Below are 23,521 nucleotides of genomic sequence, written 5' to 3'. Positions count from 1 at the left end.
CACACCGCAAAACTCACCTCGCGAATTCTACGTTCAGCAAATGAAGCACTATGACGTAGGCCACGTTGCTCCATGCACAGGAATTTAAGGCGTGCATTGTAACCGATCACAAGGTGAGTAATTATGCTAATTTATGTTAAAATTTTCACAGAATTTTCTGACATTGCTGTCTTAAAAAATTAGTGTCTGAATCTCCATTGCACTCCAGAGTAGAGGAATCCAAACATCATTCTCTTTGGAGCGTTGATCTACCTCCTCTTTTCAGTCAAAATTCCTCACCCATTACTTTGAGACGGTAACTACTGGTTCTTGACACCTCGGCCAAGACAAATGCCCTCTCCACTTCCATCTGGTTGATCTCTCTAGGAATTATGTGCATTTCATTGAGGATATCTCTCATTCATCTTAACTCAAGAATTGAGACCAAGCCTGTTCAATCTTTGCTTAAGTGATAAACCTTCCATCCCACGACCTTGCTTAGAGTATTGTGAGCAGTTCAGGGCTGCTCATTTAAGAAAGGATGTGCTGGGATTGGAGATGGTTCAGAGGAGGTTCACAAGGATGATTCCAGGAAGGAAAGAGTTATCATCTGAGGAACATTTGACAACTCTTGGCCTGTATTCATTGGAATTTGGGAGAATGAGGGGGGATCTCATTGAAACATTTTGAAGGTTGAAACGTGAACAGAGTAGATGTAGAAAGGTTGTTTCTCATGATGGGAGAGTCTAGGACAAGAAGGTTCAAATTCAGGATTTGAATCCAAGAACTATAGAAAACCACAGCACAGAAAACAGGCCATTCAGCCCTTCTAGTCTGTAATGAAACATCATTCCTCTAGTCCAAATGATCTGAATCCATTCCATAATCCTCCAGACCATTCCCATCCATGTATCTAATTAATTTTCAATATTTAAGAGAGTTCCCAGATTTACCACGTCAGATGGCAGCTTTTTCCACACTCCCACCACTCTGTGAGTGAAGAAGTTCCCCCGAATGTTGCTCTAAACATTTTACCTTTCACTCTAAATCCATGTCCTCTCGTATTTACCTCTCCCAATTTAAGTGGGAAGAGCCTACTCACATTTACTCTGTCTCTTCCACTCATAATTTTGTAAACTTCTATCAAATCTTCCCATATTCTTCTATGCTCCAAGGAATAAAGTCCTAACCTGTTTAACTTTTCCCTGAAGATCCAGCAACATCATAGTAAATTTTCTCTGCTCTCTTTCAATCTTATAGTTTGGTGACCAGAACTGCACACAATACTCCAAATTTGGACTCACCAATGTCTTATACAACCTCACCATAACATCCAACTCTTGTACTCAATACTTTGATATTTGAAGATCATGATGCAAAAACTTTTTTCACAACCCTGTCTATATGTAACATCACTTTTAGGGAATTGTGTATCTCTATTCCCAGATCCCTTTGTTCCTCCCCATATCTCAGTGCTCTACTCCATTGCAGGCAAAATCTTTGCTAGGATTCTCCTAAAAAGAATAATACCTAGTGTCGCCGAGAATATTCTCCCAGAATCACAGTGCAGCTTTCGCGCAGAGGAACTACTGACATGGTCTTTGCCCTCAGACAGCTCCAAGAAAAGTGCAGAGAACAAAACAAAGGACTCTACATCACCTTTGCTGATCTCACCAAAGTCTTCGACACCATGAGCAGGAAAGGGCTTTGGCAAATACTAGAGCGCATCGGATGCCCCCCAAAGTTCCTCAACATGGATATCCAACTGCACGAAAACCAACTAGGTTGGGTCAGATACAGCAATGAGCTCTCTGAACCCTTCTCCATTAACAATGGCGTGAAGCAAGGCTGTGTTCTCGCACCAACCCTCTTTTCAATCTTCTTCAGCATGATGCTGAACCAAGCCATGAAAGACCTCAACAATGAAGACGCTGTTTACATCCGGTACCGCACGGATGGGAGTCTCTTCAATCTGAGGCGCCTGCAAGCTCATACCAAGATACATGAGAAACTTGTCCGTGAACTACTCTTTGTAGATGATGCCGCTTTTGTTGCCCATTCAGAGCCAGCTCTTCAGCGCTTGACGTCCTGTTTTGCGGAAACTGCCAAAATGTTTGGCCTGGAAGTCAGCCTGAAGAAAACTGAGGTCCTCCATCAGCCAGCTCCCCACCATGACTACCAGCCCCCCCACATCTCCATCGGGCACACAAAACTCAAAACGGTCAACCAGTTTACCTATCTCGGCTGCACCATTTCATCAGATGCAAGGATTGACAACGAGATAGACAACAGACTCGCCAAGGCAAATAGCGCCTTTGGAAGACTATACAAAAGAGTCTGGAAAAACAACCAACTGAAAAACCTCACAAAGATAAGCGTATACAGAGCCGTTGTCATACCCACACTCCTGTTTGGCTCCGAATCATGGGTCCTCTACCAGCATCACCTACAGCTCCTAGAACGCTTCCACCAGCGTTGTCTCCACTCCATCCTCAACATCCATTGGAGCGCTTTCATCCCTAACGTCGAAGTACTCGAGATGGCAGAGGTCGACAGCATCGAGTCCACGCTGCTGAAGATCCAGCTGCGCTGGGTGGGTCATGTCTCCAGAATGGAGGACCATCGCCTTCCCAAGATCGTGTTATATGGCGAGCTCTCCACTGGCCACTGTGACAGAGGTGCACCAAAGAAAAGGTACAAGAACTGCCTAAAGAAATCTCTTGGTGCCTGTCACATTGACCACCGCCAGTGGGCTGATATCGCCTCAAACCGTGCATCTTGGCGCCTCACAGTTCGGCGGGCAGCAACCTCCTTTGAAGAAGACTGCAGAGCCCACCTCACTGACAAAAGGCAAAGGAGGAAAAACCCAACACCCAACCCCAACCAACCAATTTTCCCCTGCAACCGCTGCAACCGTGTCTGCCTGTCCCGCATCGGACTTGTCAGCCACAAACGAGCCTGCAGCTGACGTGGACTTTTACCCCCTCCATAAATCTTCGTCCGCGAAGCCAAGCCAAAGAAAACTATTTGTTATGTCTGTCCTACCTTGGTTAATCCTCCAAAATGCAACACTTCACATTTATCTTCATTAAATTCCATCTGGCCCATTTTTCCAGTTGGTTTAGATCCCTCTGTAAGCTTTGAAAGCCCTCCTTACTGTCTAAACTGCCTCCAATCTTAGAGTTATCAGCAAACTTGCTGATCCAATTTCCCACATTATCATCCAGAACATTGATATAGACAACAAACAACAATGGTCCCAACACTGATCCCTGAGGCACACCACTAATCACAGGCCTCCAGTCTGAAAAGCAATCATCCACCTCCTCTCCCTGTCTTCTCCCATTCAGCCAATTTCCAATCAATTTTACAACCTCTCCATGGATACCTAGTGTTTGAACCTTCTGAACTAACCTTCTATGTGGGACCTTGTCAAAGGCCTTACTAAAGTCCACGTAGACAACATCCACAACCTTTTCTTCATCTTCTTTGTTGGTAACCACCTCAAAAACTTTCTAAGTTTCATTAAACATGACCTACCACACACAAGGCTGTGCTGACTATCCTTAATCAGCTCTTGGTCATCCAAATACTTGTATATCCGATCTCTCAGAACACGGTCCAATAATTTATCCATGATTAACATCAGGCTCGCTGGCCAGTAATTTCCAGGGTTACTTTTGGACCCTTTTTTAAACAATGGAACAGCATGAGCTACCCTTCAAACCTCCGGTACCTCACCTAAAGACATTTTAAATATTTCTGCCAGGGCCCCTGTAATTTCTACTAATTTCTCCTAGTTTCCCTCAAGGCCCAAGGGAATATTATGTCAGGCCTGGGGGTGGTGGGGGCGGGGGGTGGGGGGTGGCAGTGGATTTATCTACCATTATTCACAATAAGGCAGCAAGAACCTTTTCTATATGTTCCCTGCCACTACTGCTTGTTTCCCTTCCTTCCTTATACACCATGCCAGTTTCCTGACTAAATACTGATAGAAGGGCATGCAGTACTCCAGATGTGGTCTCACCCATACTGTGTACAGTTGCAGAATAACCTCCCAATTCAATCCTAGCAATGATAGCCTGCTTCACCTGCAAACCAACCTTCTGCGATCCATGCACAAGCACTCCTAAGTCCTTCTGCATGTCAGCATGCTGCAATCGTTTTCCATTTATTCTGATCTTCCATATTTCTTCCAAAGTGGATAATCTCACATTTACCAATATTTTACTCCATCTGAGAGACCCTTGCCCACTCACTTAATCTATCTGTATCTCTCTGCAGACTCTTCATATCCTCTGTGCAATTTGCTTTTCCATTCAAGTTAGTGTCATCAATAAATCTAGATACACTACACTCTGTCCTCTCTTCCAGATCATTTATGTATATCATGAACAGTTGTGGGCCCGGCACTGACCCCTATGGCACCCTGCTCACCACCAATTCCCAACCAGAAAAACACCCCTGTACCCAACTCTCTGCTTTTATTGATTAACCATTCCTCTATCCATGCTAAATCATCTTGCCCAACTCCTTATCTTCTGTGTCTTTTATGCGGTACCTTATTGAAAGGCTTCTGGAAATTCAGATAAACAACATTCACCTGCTCCCCTTTATCCACCTCGTTCATTACATCATCAAAGAACTCCTGTGAATTTGTCAAACAGGACCTGCCTTTTCTGAATCCAAGCTGCATTTTGATCCAGATACCTCTTTATTTCATCTTTAATAACTTCAATCATTTTCCCAACTACAGATGTTAAACCACTTGGCCTATAGTTCCCTCTCATTTGCCTACATCCTTTTTTGAATAGTGGCGTGACATTCACTCCCTTCCAATCCACTGGGACCTGCCCAGAGTCCAGAGAATTTTTGTAAATTACAACCAAATTCTCGACAAAAACTTTTGCCATTTCGAGGATGCATTCCATCAGGACCAGGGGATTTATCTATCTTAATACCCTCAAATTGTCTCAATACCACCTCTTTAGTAATATTACACCAAGGATCTTACTTCCCATCATATCCATAACATCTATCTTTGGCATGTTTAACATGTCCTCCACCATGAAGACTGATCCAAAATAGTCATTCAAAGCCTTGGCCCCAATATCAATTTCCCCCTTTTCATCCTCTAAGGGACCAACCTTCATTTTGGTCTTCCTTTTGCACATTATATAATTATAAAAACTTTTACTGTCTGTTTTTATATTTTGTGTTGATCTTTTTCATAGTCAACCTTCCCTCTCCTTATTGGTTCTTTGATGCTTCTTAAAGTTTTCCCAATCTTCTAGTTTCCCACTGCTCTTGGCAACTTTATACGCACGAGCTTTTAGTTTGATGCCTTCCATTATTTCTGTAGATGGACTGGCCTCGAAATGAAGGATCTTTGATTACGAACCCAGAGATTAATTCGACTCCTGTCAGTTTGTCCATTTAATTTCACTTGAAAAATGCCCAGAAGTAAAATACAGTTATCATTAAGACATGACCATGAAACTATTAAGACGGATCTTAAAAAGCCAACTATTCTTTTAATGTTGTTTAGGAAAGGCTATTCACCATCCTTACATTTCTCACTCGTTACAATGAAGATTTTGCTTCCTGAACACTTTTGGTCTGCTGATCATGAAAACCACCTTTCCATTTTCCTATCACATACTGTTTTTTAGATATAACCTATTTTTGTGATTTCCTGTTATCTTTTAAGTGTACTAGTACATTGCCCACAAAGCAGGCAGTTTTGGTCAGTCCAAGCATTCCTGGGCATGGACTCAGTTCAGGTGCTATGCAAATTGTGTCATTTTTTAAATATTTTGTTTTTGATTTTTTTCAAATATATACATAATAAAATCTTCAATATCACCATATATTAACTTTTTCTTACAAACAACAAAAACAAAACAGTCCCTTCCTCCCTCCCCCTTTCCATACCCACTGATTCACACACCATCAGAGCTTACATATCTTTTAAATATATGCAATACAATTGGGGAAATCACGTTTGGATATGTATAACATAAACAATTATAGTCCTTTTATATTATTACTGTATCTGGGTCCCTATATGGTCCAGGTATGGCTGCCAGATTTTTACACAAATGTTGTATTTATTCTTTAAATTATATATGATTTTTTTTTCTCTATAGGTATACAGCTGTTCATTTCCACAGTCCATCGTGCTCTAAGTAGAGGGGAGTTGGACTTCCAAGTGATTGCGATATATATTCTGGCTTCCAAAATCAAGGCTCATGGGATTGGGGGCAAAGTATTGATGTGGATTGAGAACTGGCTGGCAGGTAGAAGACAGAGAGTTGGGATAAATGGCTCATTTTCTGAGTGGCAGGCGGTGACCAGTGGGGTGCCACAGGGATCTGTACTGGGACCCCAGCTGTTCACAATTTACATTAATGATCTGGATGAGGGGATTGGATGTAATATCTCCAAATTTGCAGATGACACTAAGCTAGGAGGGGTTGTGTGCATGGAAGAGGGGGTCAGGAAGCTCCAGTGTGATTTGGATAAATTGAAGGACTGGGCAGATACATGGCAAATGCACTACAATGTGGATAAATGTGAGGTTATCCACTTTGGTAATACAAACCAGAGGGCAGATTACTATTTGAATGGCAATAGAAGTGCAGAGAGACCTAGGGGTACTTGTACATTAGTCTCTGAAGGCGAGCATGCAGGTACAGCAGGTGGTTAAAAAGGCAAATGGTATGTTGGCCTTCATATCAAGAGGGTTTGAGTATAGGAACAAGGATACCTTACTGCAGCTGTACAGGGCCTTGGTGAGACCCCACCTGGAGTATTGTGTGCAGTTTTGGTCACCTTATCTAAGGAAGGATGTTCTTGCAATGGAGGGAGTGCAGAGGCGATTCACCAGGCTGATACCTGGAATGGCAGGAATGACTTATGAGGAAAGATTGTGCAAATTGGGGTTGTACTCGCTGGAGTTTAGAAGATTGAGAGGGGATCTCATAGAGACATATAAAATTCTGGCAGGACTGGACAGAATGGATGCAGATGGGATGTTTCCAATGATGGGAAAATCCAGAACCCGGGGCCATGGTTTGAGGATAATAGGCAAACCATTTAGGACCGAAATGAGGAGGAATTTCTTTACCCAGAGGGTGGTGAATCTGTGGAATTCATTGCCACAGAGGGCAGTAGAGGCAGGTTCATTAAATATATTTAAGAGGGAATTAGATCTATTTCTTCAGTATAAGGGTATTAAAGGTTACGGAGAGAAGGCGGGGACGGGGTACTGAACTTTAAGATCAGCCATGATCTCATTGAATGGCGGAGCAGGCTCGAAGGGTCAAATGACCTACTCCTGCTTCTATCTTCTATGTTTCTATGTTTCTATATTTTGCTACTGCCAATGCTATTTTTATAAATGAGATTTGATATTTATTAAATTTGTTGTTTATTTCCATAAGATTACCTAATAGATTTAGATCTGGGTTGCCCGTGAAGGCAACTCCTGTTAACCTGGCTAATTTTTCTGTGATTTCTTGCCAAGATTGCCTCACCTTCACACACGACCACATAGCATGTAGAAAAGTTCCCATCTCAGTCCCACATCTGAAACACATCTCTAAGATTTCTGCTTTTGATCTGTATAACTTTTGTGGGGTAAGATATCATTAGTGTAAAAAATTATACTGAACCAGTCCATATCTTATATTTATAATTGATCTCATGCTGTCCTTACACCAACCTGACCAACTTCTTTCTGAAATCACTACCCCCAAGTCCAACTCCCATCTTTCCGTTGACTTCTGTAACCCTGGTTTTGCACCTTGGCTCTGGAGAGCATAGTACATTTTTGTTATAAATTTGGGTGTATTCCCCATCCAGACCATTCATTCCATTTATGCAAATAGTGTCTTAATAGCATGGAAGGCATTGAAAGATGTCTTTGAAGAATTTCTTGGCCACTACAGAGCACCAAACTACATCCAGCTGATTGACAACATGCTTCAAGCAGACAAAACCAGGAAATGCAGCATGTCATTGAACATCCATTTTCTGCCTTTGCAATTGGATGTCTTCCCTGCTGATCTTGATGCAGTCAGTGACAAACATGGTGAAAGGTTTCACCAGGACATTGAGACCATGGAAAAGCAGTATCAGAGCAAATGGAATCCATCAATGCTTGCCAACTATTGTTGGACACTGACACGAGAGGCATTAAATGCTGAGTACAATAGAAAATTAGCAAAATATTTTTAGGTCAGTTGAACTAATGCAATGTGTCAGCGTCAAACATGCTAAATCGGTGGTTCTCAACCTTATTCTTCCCACTCACATCCCACTGTAAGCAATCCCTATGCCATTGGTGCTCTGTGATTAGGAAGGGATTGCTTAAGGTGGTATGTGGGTGAGAAGGGAAGGTTGAGAATCACTGCTCTAGACTCAATTGTTACTGAAATATTTAGCTTGAGAAAAATTGTCATTGGCCCATTTCCTTTGGAGTTATGAAACCGTGCACATAACGAGTCAATGAGGTACGATTAAAACAGTGGGTTTCAAACTTTTTCTTACCCTCACATACCATCTTAAGCAATCCCTTCCTCATCACAGAGCATCTATGGCATAGGGTGTACTTCAAGTGGCCTGTGAGTGGAAAGGAAAAGGTTGAGAACTACTGTGCTAAATTCAATAAAAGTGAATTTAATGTTTCTCCAACTTCCTACATGATACAGCAAATCGGGAATTATCTTTGTGTTCATCTTATTTTCAGGAAGCAAATATTTTGAAAGAAATTGTTGTCCAGTGTACATGACGAGCTGCTCAGTAATGCTCAGATTCTGAGAATAAATAAAAAAATAAAAGTAGGCTGAAATTAATCAAGAAAGTAACCTCTCGGTAATGAATCAGTAACCTCTGCCACTATCCTTTCTCCCAGAGGTCTTTTTCTTGCAGTAATGACTTCATCTTTCCTTGAGGATTAGGATGGAGCTCCTTTGGGTTTAATTACCAAGTTATTGCTTCCAATGGCATGTGAGAGATCATGGTAATAATATTTAGACATGACTTGAAAGTGTCAACCGTTACCGGAGATCTCTGAGCCACTACAGTGATGGATCTTCATGGAGGTGAACTTACAGGAAATAATCTTTCTTTCTCTTCACACCTTTTAGTTTAATTTAACTGATGACACTGTACCACCTCAGATCATAAGACCCTTCAGAGGATAGTGGAATCAGTGGAGATTGTTGGGGATCTCTCTTCCAACCATGACGGACATCTACAACACTTGATGCACAAGGAAGGCAAATAGCATTATGAAGGACTTCTCACAGCGGATAAGATGACCTTCGGCTAAAACGGGATGCCAATTTCAGCCTGGATTTTATGGTTTTAGCTCATATCGGTTGTATAAGATGACCAGTCAATTTCCTGCTTGATGCCTCAGAGCAGCTGCAAGGAATGTGCTGGAGTCTGATGTCTGGGCCCCCCAGCAACAACCCAAACTTTGTTACAACATCCCAATTGCCCAGTAACAAATCTGCAAATTAAGCAAGTAAGCGATTACAATAACAGTAAAAAAAACCCCAAAATATTTGGTTCTGGCTGGGAAGATGCCAATCAGAGCTGGGTCCAAGTCTTCAGCATCAGCTGCAGCCGGAGTTGGTGACTCCACTCTCAACATCAGGTGCAACGCCGTCCGCCTTGAAGAGGTCGCCTCATCTACCCAAGTGTGCTTGGTGCAGGAACCACGATTATGTGTCGTCTCCCAGACAGGATCGGGGACTTTGGGCTCCTGGGCAGGACCAGGGATGTCAAGCTCTACAATTCTTTTTTTCACAATTTAAAATTATAAAATATCTGGGTGGATTATGGTGGGGAGGTGGTCGGGGACCGGTGACAGTGGTGGGGAGGGGATGGGACTGGTCCCGCCTTTCCAGCCAGAATTTCAAGGTCGCCTGTTTTTGAATCTGGACGATAAGACAACCCCTTTTTTGGGGGTATTTTTGGGTCAACTTATCTGCTGAAATATATGGCAGGCAGTGGGAATAGAGAGGAAAAATCTGAGCCAACATCCCAGATAATGGATGAACACTGAACGGCAGAAATGGTCTGTTCGGATACAGACAATAAAAACAAGTTGCCTAAAATTTAGAAAATTTGTTTGAGTGTAGAAGGCTGTGACGTGCCCAGAGGATAAACAAGGTGGAAATTAAAATGGGAGGCAACAAGAACCTCAGCAGACTGAATAGAAAGCAAAGCAATTTATAATTTTATAATTTACGGTAACCAGCCTTTTGACCCACAAGCCCATGCCACCCAATTGCATTCCCCGGTATGTTTTGAAGGGTGGTAGGAAACCAGACCACCTATGTAAAACCCGCGCAGACACAGGGAGAACGTTCCAACTTCTTATAGACAGTGTGGGATTCAGACTCCAGTATTGATTGCTGAAGCTGTAACAGTGTGGCACTAACTGCTATGCTAACCATGCTGCCAGTGCTCTCTTCGGCAGCACATATACTAAAACTGGAGAAGATTAGCATGGCTAACCATGCCACCCGTACTAAATATAGGAAACCCAGGAATCCAACCAATGTTTGATGACTCCACAGTTGTGGAAACCGGATCCATTTAACCCGTGGGAAGAAGTGCCTATGAATCACTGCTTCAGCTGGATGGACTGTTTGGGACACTGGATCTGGGAAAGGAAATAGAGGAAAGGACAGGAATTGGCCTAATTGCAGTGGCAGGGCATGGTGGTGATGGAAAAGAAGACCATGGTGTTTCAAAGAGGTAATCTCTTGGAAATTCTGAAAGGGAAGTGAGATAAATGGAAAGATTCCATTATTGCCACGTATTATTACATTTAGAATGTAACATACATGAAATTCTTTTGTCTACTATAAGGCAGGCAGAGAGTTGCCATTTTGTTCCAGTGCCCCTACAGCACCTGATGTTCCTGGACAGTCACCCCTCCAAGTATTGACCAGGCCTAAGTCTGCTTAGCTTCCGAGATCAGACAGTCTCAGATGCATTCAGGCAATTAGGATTCTATGAGGGAGGTAACATGCAAATGCGGTTGGAATCGTTTTCGGTCTGTCTGTCATTCAAAAGGGTTGTAGGTTAATTGGGCGGCATGGGCTCGTGGGCTGAAAGAGCCTGTTACTGGGCTATATGACTAAATTTATTGTTTAAATTTAAAATTTAAATTTTATTTTTAAATTTAAGATTTACAAGAAGGAGAAATTTAGAAAATGGGATGGAGTGCTCACAGAAGGCAGAGTTAGAGGAAATGTAGTCAAGGCAGCTGAGACTTGTAATGGATGTCTGTGCCAGGCTATCCTAATATGCACACAGCTCGTTGAATGGTATAACAACAACAACCTTGTGCTTAACGTTAGAAAAACCAAGGAGTTGATTGTGGACTTCAGGACGACCCAGTCCTCATCAAGGGCTCAGTAGTGAAGAGAGTTAAGAACTTCAAATTCCTGGGTATTAACATCTCTGGGAATCAGTCCTGGAGCCCCCATGTTGATGCAATCACAAAGAAGGCTCAGCAGTGGCTGCACTTGGTGAGGTGTCTGAGGAGATTCATTATGACACCAAAGACTTTCGTAAACTTCTACAGGTGTACCATGGAAAGCATTCTGGCTGGTTGCATCACAGCCTGGTATGGAGGTGCCAACTCTCTGGACAAGAATAAACTCCAGAAGGTTGTTAACTCAGCCTGCCACATCACAGGCACGAGACTTCACTCCATTGAGGACATCTATATAATGCGGTGTCTTAAAAATAAAGCAGTCTCTATCCTCAAAGACCCCCACCATCCACGCCATGCCCTCTTCACTCTGCTACCATCAGGAAAAAGGTACAGGAGTCTAAAGGTGAGCACTCAGTGACACAAGGACAGCTTCTTCCCCGCTGCCATCGGATTCCTGAATGATCAATGAACTAAAGACACTGCCTGACATTTTGTGCCCTGTTATTATTTTATTTTTTATAGTGATGTCATAAGCTGGTTATTATATGAACATTTACACTGTGACGCTGCTGCTTCCAAACATTGAATTTCATGACTTGTTCATGACAATATATCCTGATTCTGATTCTAATTGTGAAACAGAGAGCTCCTGAATGGGAAGGAAGGTATTTTGTTACTTCACCTTCATCACAAGAGGCTCCAACAAGAGGAGAGTCAGGGCAATGATCAAAGCTCCTTCTGAGTTTGGCCCCTACAAACTCTTGAGGAAGTAGAGGCTTCAGCGCCTCTTCACGATGCCATTAGTATGTAAGGTCAAGATTCAAGGATATTATATTGTCATGCAATAAAGCAGGTGTGATGTTACACCAGTAAAACATGTAATTCTGCAGATGCCATGATTGAAGTAAAGACACAATGATGGAGAAACTCAGCCAGTCAAATTAATATTACACAAAATTTGCTTTAGTCTGGTGTAAGGCAGATAAAGATTTGTCATCAGCAGAAATTGTCTGCTGCCCCATACAGTCAGAGAAAGAGAAGCGAAAGAGAGCCCATTCAAAATCATTGGGTCTTCGTGGATTCACCTCCAGCCCTCCAGCTGCCTCTGCAGCCACATAGACTTCAGTCTAAACCATCGGCAACTATTCAGTGCCCTCTTCCTGGTTCCGATACAGTTTCCAGCAGTCCACAGCCTGGTTCTGGTTCCTCCCAGATAGTGACCTGCCACTGATTACACATTCTTGAGGCTGGATTTAGAAAGCAGGGATCATGGGCCAGAGCTTCCGACACTGCCCATTGATAAGTAGCTCCATTCTGCAATGCAGATCCTGACCCAAGATGAGAATGTGATCATGACTCTTGCAGCTGAAGAGGAGGTCAGGAGTTCCTGCCTGTCTTGCAGTGAGCACTGCTGACTCATGGGATTGTCCTACTGCACCATCCCGTTCATGCTTATTGTCCCTTCTAAACATTGATCTCCTCCTTCCTTTAAACCCACATCTGTTGAAGCTTTTACTCACCCTGCTCTTCAGTAATGAATTGTTTCATATTTCTATCATGCAGCCGTTTGGGATTATTTATTACTTAATGGTGCTGGATAAAGACCAACCTTTTTAATTGGTACATTGCCTTTGAGACAGCTGTCCCTTATTGGCCCACACTGCAATTTTTGTCCAGCACAGACCATGATGATAATGAGTTTTCTTCACAATGACATTCATGCGTTGATACAACCCACAACTGGTGGAATCATCAGCGAATTTGTAGATGGTGTCATTGTCGCACAGAGTTACACAGTCATGGGAGTAAAGTGAGTAGAGCAGGGGGCTAAGAACGCAGCCCTGCGGTGCTCTGATACTGATGGAGATCATGTTCTTACCGATCCTCATTATTTGCTCCTTCCTTGGAGATCTCTTTGGATTAAAGCCTTGGAACAAATTGCAACCATCAATTTATTTGGTGCCTGCAGTCTACTGTATTCCCAAGTTAAATGATTTCATTGAGACCCCTGGAATGATTCAGCAGGGAAACCGGCACTTTGTCCGATCTTGTGCAAATTGTCCATCAGTACGGTTACCCGACCATACACGCCACATTGTCCAGCACTTGGTCTGCTTTGGTGACTTGTCTGGATACTTCTTGAATGGTGTGAGATTCCCGTTCTTTGCCAGCCCCCTCATTTGATCCCTGCCATTATGTGTACTATTTTCTTCACAACCTTGTTTGACCCCAAAGTGGGCTTTGATTTTTTTAAGCTGAATGAGTTTTTCAAGCTTTGTTGGGACCAAGGAAAACTGCCTCAGGACCTTCATGATGCCATCATCATCACCCTGTACAAAAACAAAGGCGAGAAATCAGACTGCTCAAACTACAGGGGAATCACGCTGCTCTCCATTGCAGGCAAAATCTTCGCTAGGATTCTCCTAAATAGAATAATACCTAGTGTTGCCGAGAATATTCTCCCAGAATCACAGTGCGGCTTTCGCGCAAACAGAGGAACTACTGACATGGTCTTTTCCCTCAGACAGCTCCAAGAAAAGTGCAGAGAACAAAACAAAGGACTCTACATCACCTTTGTTGACCTCACCAAAGCCTTCGACACCGTGAGCAGGAAAGGGCTTTGGCAAATACTAGAGCGCCTCGGATGCCCCCCAAAGTTCCTCAACATGGTTATCCAACTGCACGAAAACCAACAAGGTCGGGTCAGATACAGCAATGAGCTCTCTGAACCCTTCTCCATTAACAATGGCGTGAAGCAAGGCTGTGATCTCGCACCAACCCTCTTTTCAATCTTCTTCAGCATGATGCTGAACCAAGCCATGAAAGACCTCAACAAAATTTTTAAGATTTAATTTAGACATAAAGCACAGTAACAAGCCCTTTCAGACCACGAGCCCTTGGCATCCAATTACACCTAATTGGCCTACATCCTTGGTACATTTTTGAATGGTGGGAGGAAACCTGAAGGAAATCCACACAGACTCAGGGAGAACATACAAACTCCTTATAGACAGCGCCAGATTCGAGCCCAGTCTGTGGCGCTGTAACAACATTGTGCTATTACTATGCTAACCGTGCTGCCTTTGTCTAGAACTCAGATCACAAGGACTATCTAGTTCCACTTCTGTCCTAACTATCTCCTCATTCCTCAGCCCTTTTGATGATGAAGCTCTGATCACACTGAATAATGAAGAGTTTTCTTCCTGAACATTTTTCAGTGTATTTTCTGGATTTTGGGGTATTGATCACCTTAAAATTTTCTTATCGCGTATCGTTTTTTAGATATAACCTATTATTGCAATTTTCTGTCATATTGCAAGTCTACTTCAGACAAAACCATGACGAGCAACGTGTCATTGAAAATTCATTTTCTGTATTCGCACTTGGACTTCTTCCTGGCTGATCTTGATGCAGTCAGTGACCAACAAGGTGAAAGGTCTCACCAGGACATTGTGACCATGGAAAAACAGTATCAGGGCAACTGGAATCCATCAATGCTGACCGACTATTGTTGGACTCTGACACAAGAGGCATCAAATGCCCAGCACAAATGAAAATCAACAACAAAACATTTTTAGGACAGTTGAGCTGACACAATGTGTCAGCACCATTAGGCGATTAAACATGCTAAATTCACTAAAAGTTAATTTAATGTTTCTCCAACTTCCTACATGATAGAGCAAATCTGAAATTATCTTTGTGTTGAGCTTGAAGTTGTCCATCATAATCCCCATTATTTTTTGTAGGGAAAATGTTTGCAAAAATGTGTTGCCCAGTGTTACTGCCTGTATGAGCTCTGGACCTCAGTGTCCCAAAGACCTCCTGACTGGCCTTCCTGAGTTTATCTTGGACCTGCTACCCATCACTGAATAGCACCTGTCAGAAGAGGTCCCATTCTACGAAACCCTTGCAGACCTCTGGTGGTTCCTGGTCTGGCAATGCTATTAACTTCCAAATGTTCATCCATTTTAGCTTTATAGTCCTTTGTTCTTGCAGATGGCATAACCCCAGACTTGCAGCTCGGCCCGATCAGGGGAAACCTTACGGAAGGTTTCTCCCCACACACAAGGGCTGCTACAAATCTGCAACTCTTGTCTTCATAACACAGCCAAGAAAGTGCCAATGCGTGGAGTTAAGACACCGATCATCTCTGTCAGAGCAGACTCCAGGGGCTGGCTGACCTATCCCCACTTTTGTGTTTCTGTATGGCTGAGGTGACACCAGGTCCTCGGTAAAAAGAGCACTCCTACTTCTTGCAGATGTGACTCCCCACAGCTGTGGATCATTGTGGTCAAGTGTGTGCAGCTCTGGAATTTAACAAGGCTCTCCTACTCCTTTCTGTTTGCATGGTTCAGCGTGACCATTGGAGACGTCCCCCTCATTCCTGTAAAACCCATCAAACTTCTGTGTGTTCCATTTAACTGCAGGAAGGTGTCAAATATTGATAGTGGAACATATTTTAGCAGCTGTCCTCTGCGTCATGGAGCCTCTCCCTTGTATGCCTGAAAATTGATTTCAATCTGCCAGTGGCTTGCAATGGCTATATTTAAATTACGCTTAATCTGCATCCTGTTGAAATTATTGGGACAAAGAACCTTGAAAACTACTGCGTATTTTGGCTCACGGGCACCAGCAACAGACCACAGCTGCATTTTGGGTTGCATCCAGGCATTTTGAAGTTAAGCCAGGATTGTCGTAGGAATTGCAGTGAATCTTGGGCCCTTGAATCTCGCAGTGTTGTTGCCAGGTCTTATAGCTGCTCAAAAATCATCCATGAGTTTGGAGATTTTGTCTTTAAACAGTGGTGATGAGTAGTGAGCCAGGGTGCACAGAGATTGGCATTGTTCATCAATGTTTTTTTTAAATTGGACGAATGAGAGATGACAAGTATTCTGTGGAGTGGCTGTCAATTTATGGGTAAATATCATCCTCATTCATGTTTCAAGATCCCTTTATTGTCATGTAATAGAGCAGAACATATAAGATTACACAAAATTGCCTTCTGCCTGCTGTAAGACAGATTAAGAGTCACCATTAGTGACGCCCGACACTCCTTGCAGTACGAGAGAAAGAAGCAACAGAGAGTCCCTTTTGAATCAATGACTGTCCGTGGATTTGCCTCCAATGTTCCTGCAGCCACATAAAATCCTGTTTGATCCATCGGTGACCCGATCTCCAGATCCAAACCTCCAACACGATCAGTGCCTGAGAGCCCTTCTTGCCCTCAGTACCCTCTTGGATCCTGGCTTCGATACCTGGTTCGCAAGAGCCATTCCCCAGGATCCCGCAGCCTGTGCAGGTCCCCCGGACACAAGTCTCCTGCAGCCTGTGCGGGTCCCTCATTCACTGAGCCCCTCGTTGTTCTGCTACTGTGGTCACCTTCCCTGTAGGGTCGTCTCCTCTGATTCTTCTTCTCAATGGTGGGGGAGTGGGTGGGGGGGTTCTCCCTGCGTCGGTCCGCTGGCCCCTGGAGTCGACCACTGCCGAGCATAGGTGCTGCCATCTTGGGTACAGACTGTGGTTGCAGAATTTTAATTACAATCATGAACAGCTCCTTTAACAGGCTGATTAAAGCCTGTAGGGAGCTACCACTATTAGGGCCAGGTGGTTGAACCCTCCAGAGCAGCACTGTGTCTCCACTCTCTGACAAAATTATGCAGCACCATGTGATGTAATACTGAATGGAAGGCTATTATTTATACAAGTTGTGCTTCTAGGATATAAGGAATAGGCAAGGTTCAAGAACATCTTAGTTGTACCTTTCGGGAAAGAAAAGGACTTGCTTTCATGTTCAGAAATGTATTGAGTGGCAGTTCACATGATGTCATAGGGAACGCAACACTCCTTTACAACTCCCGAGGATTTTAATTAAAAAAGTGCTAATTAGGTTTTTACAATTAAAAGTTTTTTTTTAAAAATAGTGATAACTTTAATTACAATGTCACTGAAAAAAAAACTCTGAAAACTACACCAAAAGAAAAATGCGATCCGAGGAAAGAAAAATAACCTGGGCCTACCTCTTCAATGAAGCCGGCTGTTGGATTTCTTCTTGGACCAGCTGGAGACAGCCCTGGAGAGGGTCCGTCTCATGGAGCCATCCCTGAGGCTCTCCCCAAATATGGCACCGTGCCGAAATCTACTTCCGCACTGTGCATGTGTGAGGAGTCGTGCATGCATGCTGTGGATGAAAAAACTAAAGGGAAAAAATCTTCACCCCTCTTAAACGGCCAGTTCAGCCCTCCAGGTCTGCAAGAAGAAGAAAACTTACCTGGTATGGAAGATGATACTATTGACTCTACGAGTGAAGATGAAGACACAACTACAGAAGAAGAATTTAAAGGCAAGGCAAAATATTTAAAGAAAAAAATGGATAAAATTGAGGCTAAAATTGATAATCTTGCAAATGCAATGCAAAATAATTTAAAAATTTTAACTGGAGAAATACAGCAAGTTAAAATTGATTTACCTAAATCAATAAATAACGTTTCACAAAGGGTTGATAAATTAAAGAAAGAATTCAGGACGACCATGAAGAAGTTCAACATATTGTGGAAAGAATAAATGTTAATGGGGACTCTGCTACCACTTTGGTTTCTATGAATGAAAAATTGTTGGAGAAGGTTGATATTTTGGAAAATTATAGTAGAAGGAATAATTTTAAAATTGTTGGAATGTTTGAAGGAAAAGAAGGTCAAGATGTAATTTTCTTTTTTCAGGATTGATGTGGATGAGAAAACTTCGAAGAGAGAATTTTGATTGAGAGAGCTCATAGAGCTCTCCGATCAAAACTGGGACCGAATCAGAGACCTTGGTCTATATTGATCAGATTTTTAAACTATCAAGACAGAGAAAAGATACTTGGATTGGCAATGAGAAGAGCTAAAGAACATGGACTTTTTAATTATGAGAGTAAAGATCTTTTGTTATCCAGATCTGAGTCAAGCTCTTTTGAAGAGGAGGAAAGAGTTTAATTTGGTTAAGAAGTCTTTTATATGATAAATATTATAGATTTGTGTTGCGATATCCAGCAACTTTGAAAGTTTTGATTCCAGATCAGCAGAATTTCTTCTTCCACAACTATATTCAGGCTGAAGATTTTGTTAAAGATCTGCCCATGGGTCGCCTACCACAAGAGGACTTGTTGAAGTAATTTATTAAAGTTTGCTTTAGCTATAGAGCCACTTGCACAAAAGATTAGAGATGATCAACAATTAAAGAGATTTGAGATAAATCAGGTACAACATAAAATTAGTTTATTTGCTGATGAGGTTTTAGTTTATTTAACTCAACTACAAATATCATTATAAAGATTCTATAGTCATTTGTTAGATTATGGGAAAATTTTGGGAGATAAGATAAATTGGGATAAAGTGAAGTAATGATTATTCACAATGTAGATAAGTAGTTTGTTTTAAGTGGACAGATAAGATTAAATATTTAAGTATACCCAATGATAGTAATTTGAAAAATTTATATAGATTAAAAAGATAAAGGAAGATTTAAAGAAATGGGTAAGTTTACTGATTATGTTAATTGGGAGAATTAATTGTATTAAAATGAATATTTTTCCATGATCAATATTTATTATAAACTTTACTTATATTTCTACCTCAAATTTTTTTCAAGATTTAAATAAGCAAGTTAGGAAATTTCTTTGGAATGGGAAGATGGCAAGAAAGTCATTAGAAAAATTAACGTGGAAATATAAACAAGGAGGACTACAACTTCCCAATTTTAAGAATAATCACATACAAGCACAATTAAGACTTTTTGTTTTTATGTTTGTTTAAATTAAACCATCAAAGGTGGATATTGAACTAAATAAGATAGGAAAAGTTAAATCAGATGAAGTTATTTATAAATAGGATTTTAAATCCAATGCAATAGATAAAGAAGCTACAATGCTAAGACATTTGTTGAACATCTGGAATAAAGTTAAATTAGAAATTGATGGACATATTCTATCATTAAAAACACCAATAATTAATCCTCTATTGTTTTTTTTTCAAAAGATAATAGTTTTGTAAATATATGGTATCACAGGGAATCTCTAATTTGGGATTGTTATGATAATAATAGATTGATGCCTTTTGACCAATTAATGAATAAACATGGTATACCTTACAAAGCATTATTTTATTATTTTCAATTGAGGGCTTATTTGAGAGAGAAATTAGGACCAGAAATTATCTTAAAATATCTTTCAAATTTGGAACAAATTATGGTTGATGGAATGATTAAAATTTTTATTTCAATTCCATATATATTATTATAAAAATACCTAAAGTAGGTTTGTTTAATTCAAAAGAAAGATGGGAACAGATTTGGACACAATAATAGATCAACAATTCTGGCAAAATTTGTGTAAAGAGGTTATGACAAATACTATTAATATATAATACAATATAGCTTCATTATAAATTTTTACATCAATTGTATATTACTCCTGAGAAATTGAGTAGATGGAGATTAGATTTATCGGATCAGTGTTTTAGATGTGGAACAGAAATTGGAACTTTTCTTCATTCTACGTGGTCTTGCTCAAAGGTCAACCCTTTTTGGGTTTCTATTACTACATTTTTACATGGATAATGGGAGTGAATTTTCCTTTAAATCCTGAATTACTTTTGTCAGGAAATTTTGAAAGTGTTACTCCTAAATTATTGTTGTCAGATTCTCAATTAAAGTTTGTTCAATTGGTTTTAGTAATGGCAAGGAAATGTGTTACTGTAAGATGGAAATCTGATGTTTCATTAACATCAGATAGATGGCACGCTGAAATTCAAAGCTGTATTCCATTAGAAAAAAATACATATAATTTATACAGAAAAGATAAAGATACATAACCAACATTTCATGCTTGAGCCCTTCGTCAAGGTATGGGAAGATGTCGGCAGGCACCCGAACAAAATGTAAGACGGGAAGGGCAGGTGGGCATTATGGAATCAAAGGCTATAGGGTATAGGTGGATAAGGGAGGGAGAGCACACCAGCAAGCAGGGGGAGGTGGGATGGCTTTGTGAATGGAGAGGGAATGGGGTAGAGAGCAGGAGGAAAGAAAACAAAGGGAGAGGGAAGGGAGGGAGAATAGAGTGTAGGTTAGGAGAAACTTCCATCTGGTCGGAGAGTGCCCAGATGGAAAATCAAGTGTTGTTCCTGCAATTTGCAAGTGGTCTTGGTGGAACAGTTCATGAGGGCATGGACAGAGAAATGAGCATGGGAGTGGGGCACAGAATTGAAAGGGTTGGCCACTGGGAGATCCCTGTCACTGATACGGACAGACCGAAGGTGGTCAGTGAAGCGAACTCCCAGTCTGCACCCACTCTTCAGTTGCCAACCTTTTACACTCTTCCCTGTGTGAAGCCATTTCCCAATTGTAATCGTCAGTGGTATTCCAACCCCTCTCCTCCCACTCCCCAGTCTCATCAGCTGTGCCATTGAAGGATAGCAAGCTGATCTCAGACCTCACACTGTCCCCTCCTCCCAACCCCCCACACATACAAAGCCTCACACCAGAAAACTCTCTTGGGGAGTCCAGCTCAGCTGTCTCCCAATACTAATTTGTGCAGTTAGATGTGATCACCCAGTACACAACAACTGGGTGGAAGACCACAGCCCGGATTCTGTGAGAGGGTGGTGGAATATTTTCTTTTTGCTTTACATAAGAGCCAATGTCTTCTGGTTCAAAGACAAGCTGAACAGATGCTCTCATATACATTGACAAAAGGTTGCACTTCAGTGCAATAAGCAATGCTGCTGCCTCCCTCCTCTTGGGACCTAGGGTCAATCCCCACCTCCGGTCCTGTCAGATTAGAGTTTACACATGTGCTCCAATTTCCTCCCATAACTCAAAGGTGAGTGGGTGTGTTAATTAGCCATTGCAAATTGTCCCCAGTGTAGGTGGGTGACAGAATTGGGGCAGGTGGATAGGAGGAATGTTAGAGAAAGTAAGTTGCTGAGAGATCATTGGGGGATTGGGACTGATTGAGAACATCCTGGCCGGATGCATCATAGTGTGGTATGGTTGCTGCAGAGAAATCGATCAGAGCTCAATCCATGGGACTGAAATAGTGGCAGAGAGGATCACTGGGGTCTCACTCCCCTCATCGACATGATTTATCGGGATCGTTGTCTGCAGAGGGTGCACAAAATCATTGAGGACCCCTGCCCCACACAAACCCCCACCCCCCCACATACAACATCTTTCAGATGCACTCATTGGGAAAGAGATATAGGAGTATCAGAGCCAGCACCACCAGGATGAGAAACAGCTTCTTCCCACAGGCGGTGAGAATACTGAACGACCAAAGGAACTGCTCACATTAACCATCCAAGACTCTCATATTCATGAAACAATATTTATTTATTTATACATATAAATACTTGTCCTGCATACGTATTGTCTGCACGTGTGTTATATTTGGCTATGATTCTGCATGTTTTGTATCGAGGACCAGAGAACACTGTTTTGCCAGGTTGCACTTGTGCAATCAGATGAGAATAAACATTACTGTAAGGGGTGTCAGGCAATTTCTGCTGATGGAGGATATTTTTCTGCCTTACCACAGACAATTTCATATAATATTACACCTATTTTATTATATGATAATAAAGGAATCTTGAATCCTGAAATAAAATGTTTTCCTGAAAAGATATTATGATTAGAGAAGGAAGTAGAGCAGGAAGAAAGAATGAAAAAAGGGAGAAAATCACCCCACAAATTATACTAATTGAGAACTCGAGGGCAGCATAGTTGGAGTAGTCGCTAGTGCAATGCCTTTACACCACCACCGATAGCGACCAGGCTTCGAATCTCGCGCTGTTTGAAAGGAGTTTATATGTTCTCCCTCTGACTGCGTGGGTTTTCCTTGGGGGCTCCAGTTCCCTCCCAACATTTTAAACTTACCTGGGGTATAGGTTAGTTGGGTGTAAATTGGGCGGCATGGACTCGTGGGCTGAAATGGCCTGTTACCGTGCTGTATGGCTAAATTTAAATTTAAATTTGTGAGAGGAAGCAAAACACACCTGTCTTCTTGAGTCAATAGAGAAAGATGCATCAGCAAAATAATGGCTAAATGAGAAGAGTCCATGTTGCAGTTCTGATAACTGAGCAACTGAGTTTAACCTTTACTTGTTTGAATATGGAATTTTCAACATTGCAGCTCATTCTAAATGTTTATGCCCATGAAAACGGCAGGAAGGGAGGAAGATTTATTGCTGGTTTTGAACTCAGTCCAGCCTGGGTGGATGAAAGACTCCTTTGTCTGTTGACTGCTTGCTCAACCCACATTCTGGTTGGTACAACCTATAGCACTCAACTTGGCCAACTTCCAAAGAGCCCGTAAGGCCAGCACATGCGAGAAATGAAAATGTCACCCCACAATATGCCCTTCTGAGATCGAGGTGATGGTCACGTGGTTTCAGCTGGAGACCATGATTACTTCCTGTCAAACTGAAACTCTACCAGATTCCGATGTGCTTGAGATTAACTTTGGACCATACAGAAAGTCCTTCACTTTCCACCACCATGTCATTTTTGGCAGGAACAAAGAGTTTTGATTGGCTCAATCTGTAGGTGCTTCCAAACCCATTCTGTTTTTGTTCTCTTGTTAAGATTTCATTCTTTTATTTCATGAAGAAAAATAACAATGATCTTCTCCTCTTGGTATCAAGATCATACAGAATCAGAATTTATTGTCATGAACAAGTCAAGAAATTTGGTGCTTTGCGACAGCGTCACAGTGCAAACATTCATACAAACCACCTTACAACAATAAATAAAATAATAATGTGTGGCGGCATGCCACTAGGCAGGCGAACCGGCCCTGCTTGTAATCCACGTGGTGGGGCAGCCGGTCAAAATGGCGCTGTCGGGGGTTTCCCCTTTTTCTCAGTACCACGTGACTCCCAAGTGATGTTGGCGCCCCCCCCCCCCAGCACGGTTCTCACCCAGGTCCGGGCAGGGAGTATAAATCCAGCCTGGCAGCCAGCAATAAACCAGTTTTCTTGCTCACTGAGCTCAACCCATCTGGTTGTGTGTTCTTTCAGTAACAGTGTAGCTGCCGCTACAATTGGTGAC

This window comes from Narcine bancroftii, chromosome 1 (assembly GCF_036971445.1).
Source record: "Narcine bancroftii isolate sNarBan1 chromosome 1, sNarBan1.hap1, whole genome shotgun sequence".
Classification (NCBI taxonomy): domain Eukaryota; kingdom Metazoa; phylum Chordata; class Chondrichthyes; order Torpediniformes; family Narcinidae; genus Narcine; species Narcine bancroftii.
Note: the sequence above shows the minus strand (reverse complement) of the source record.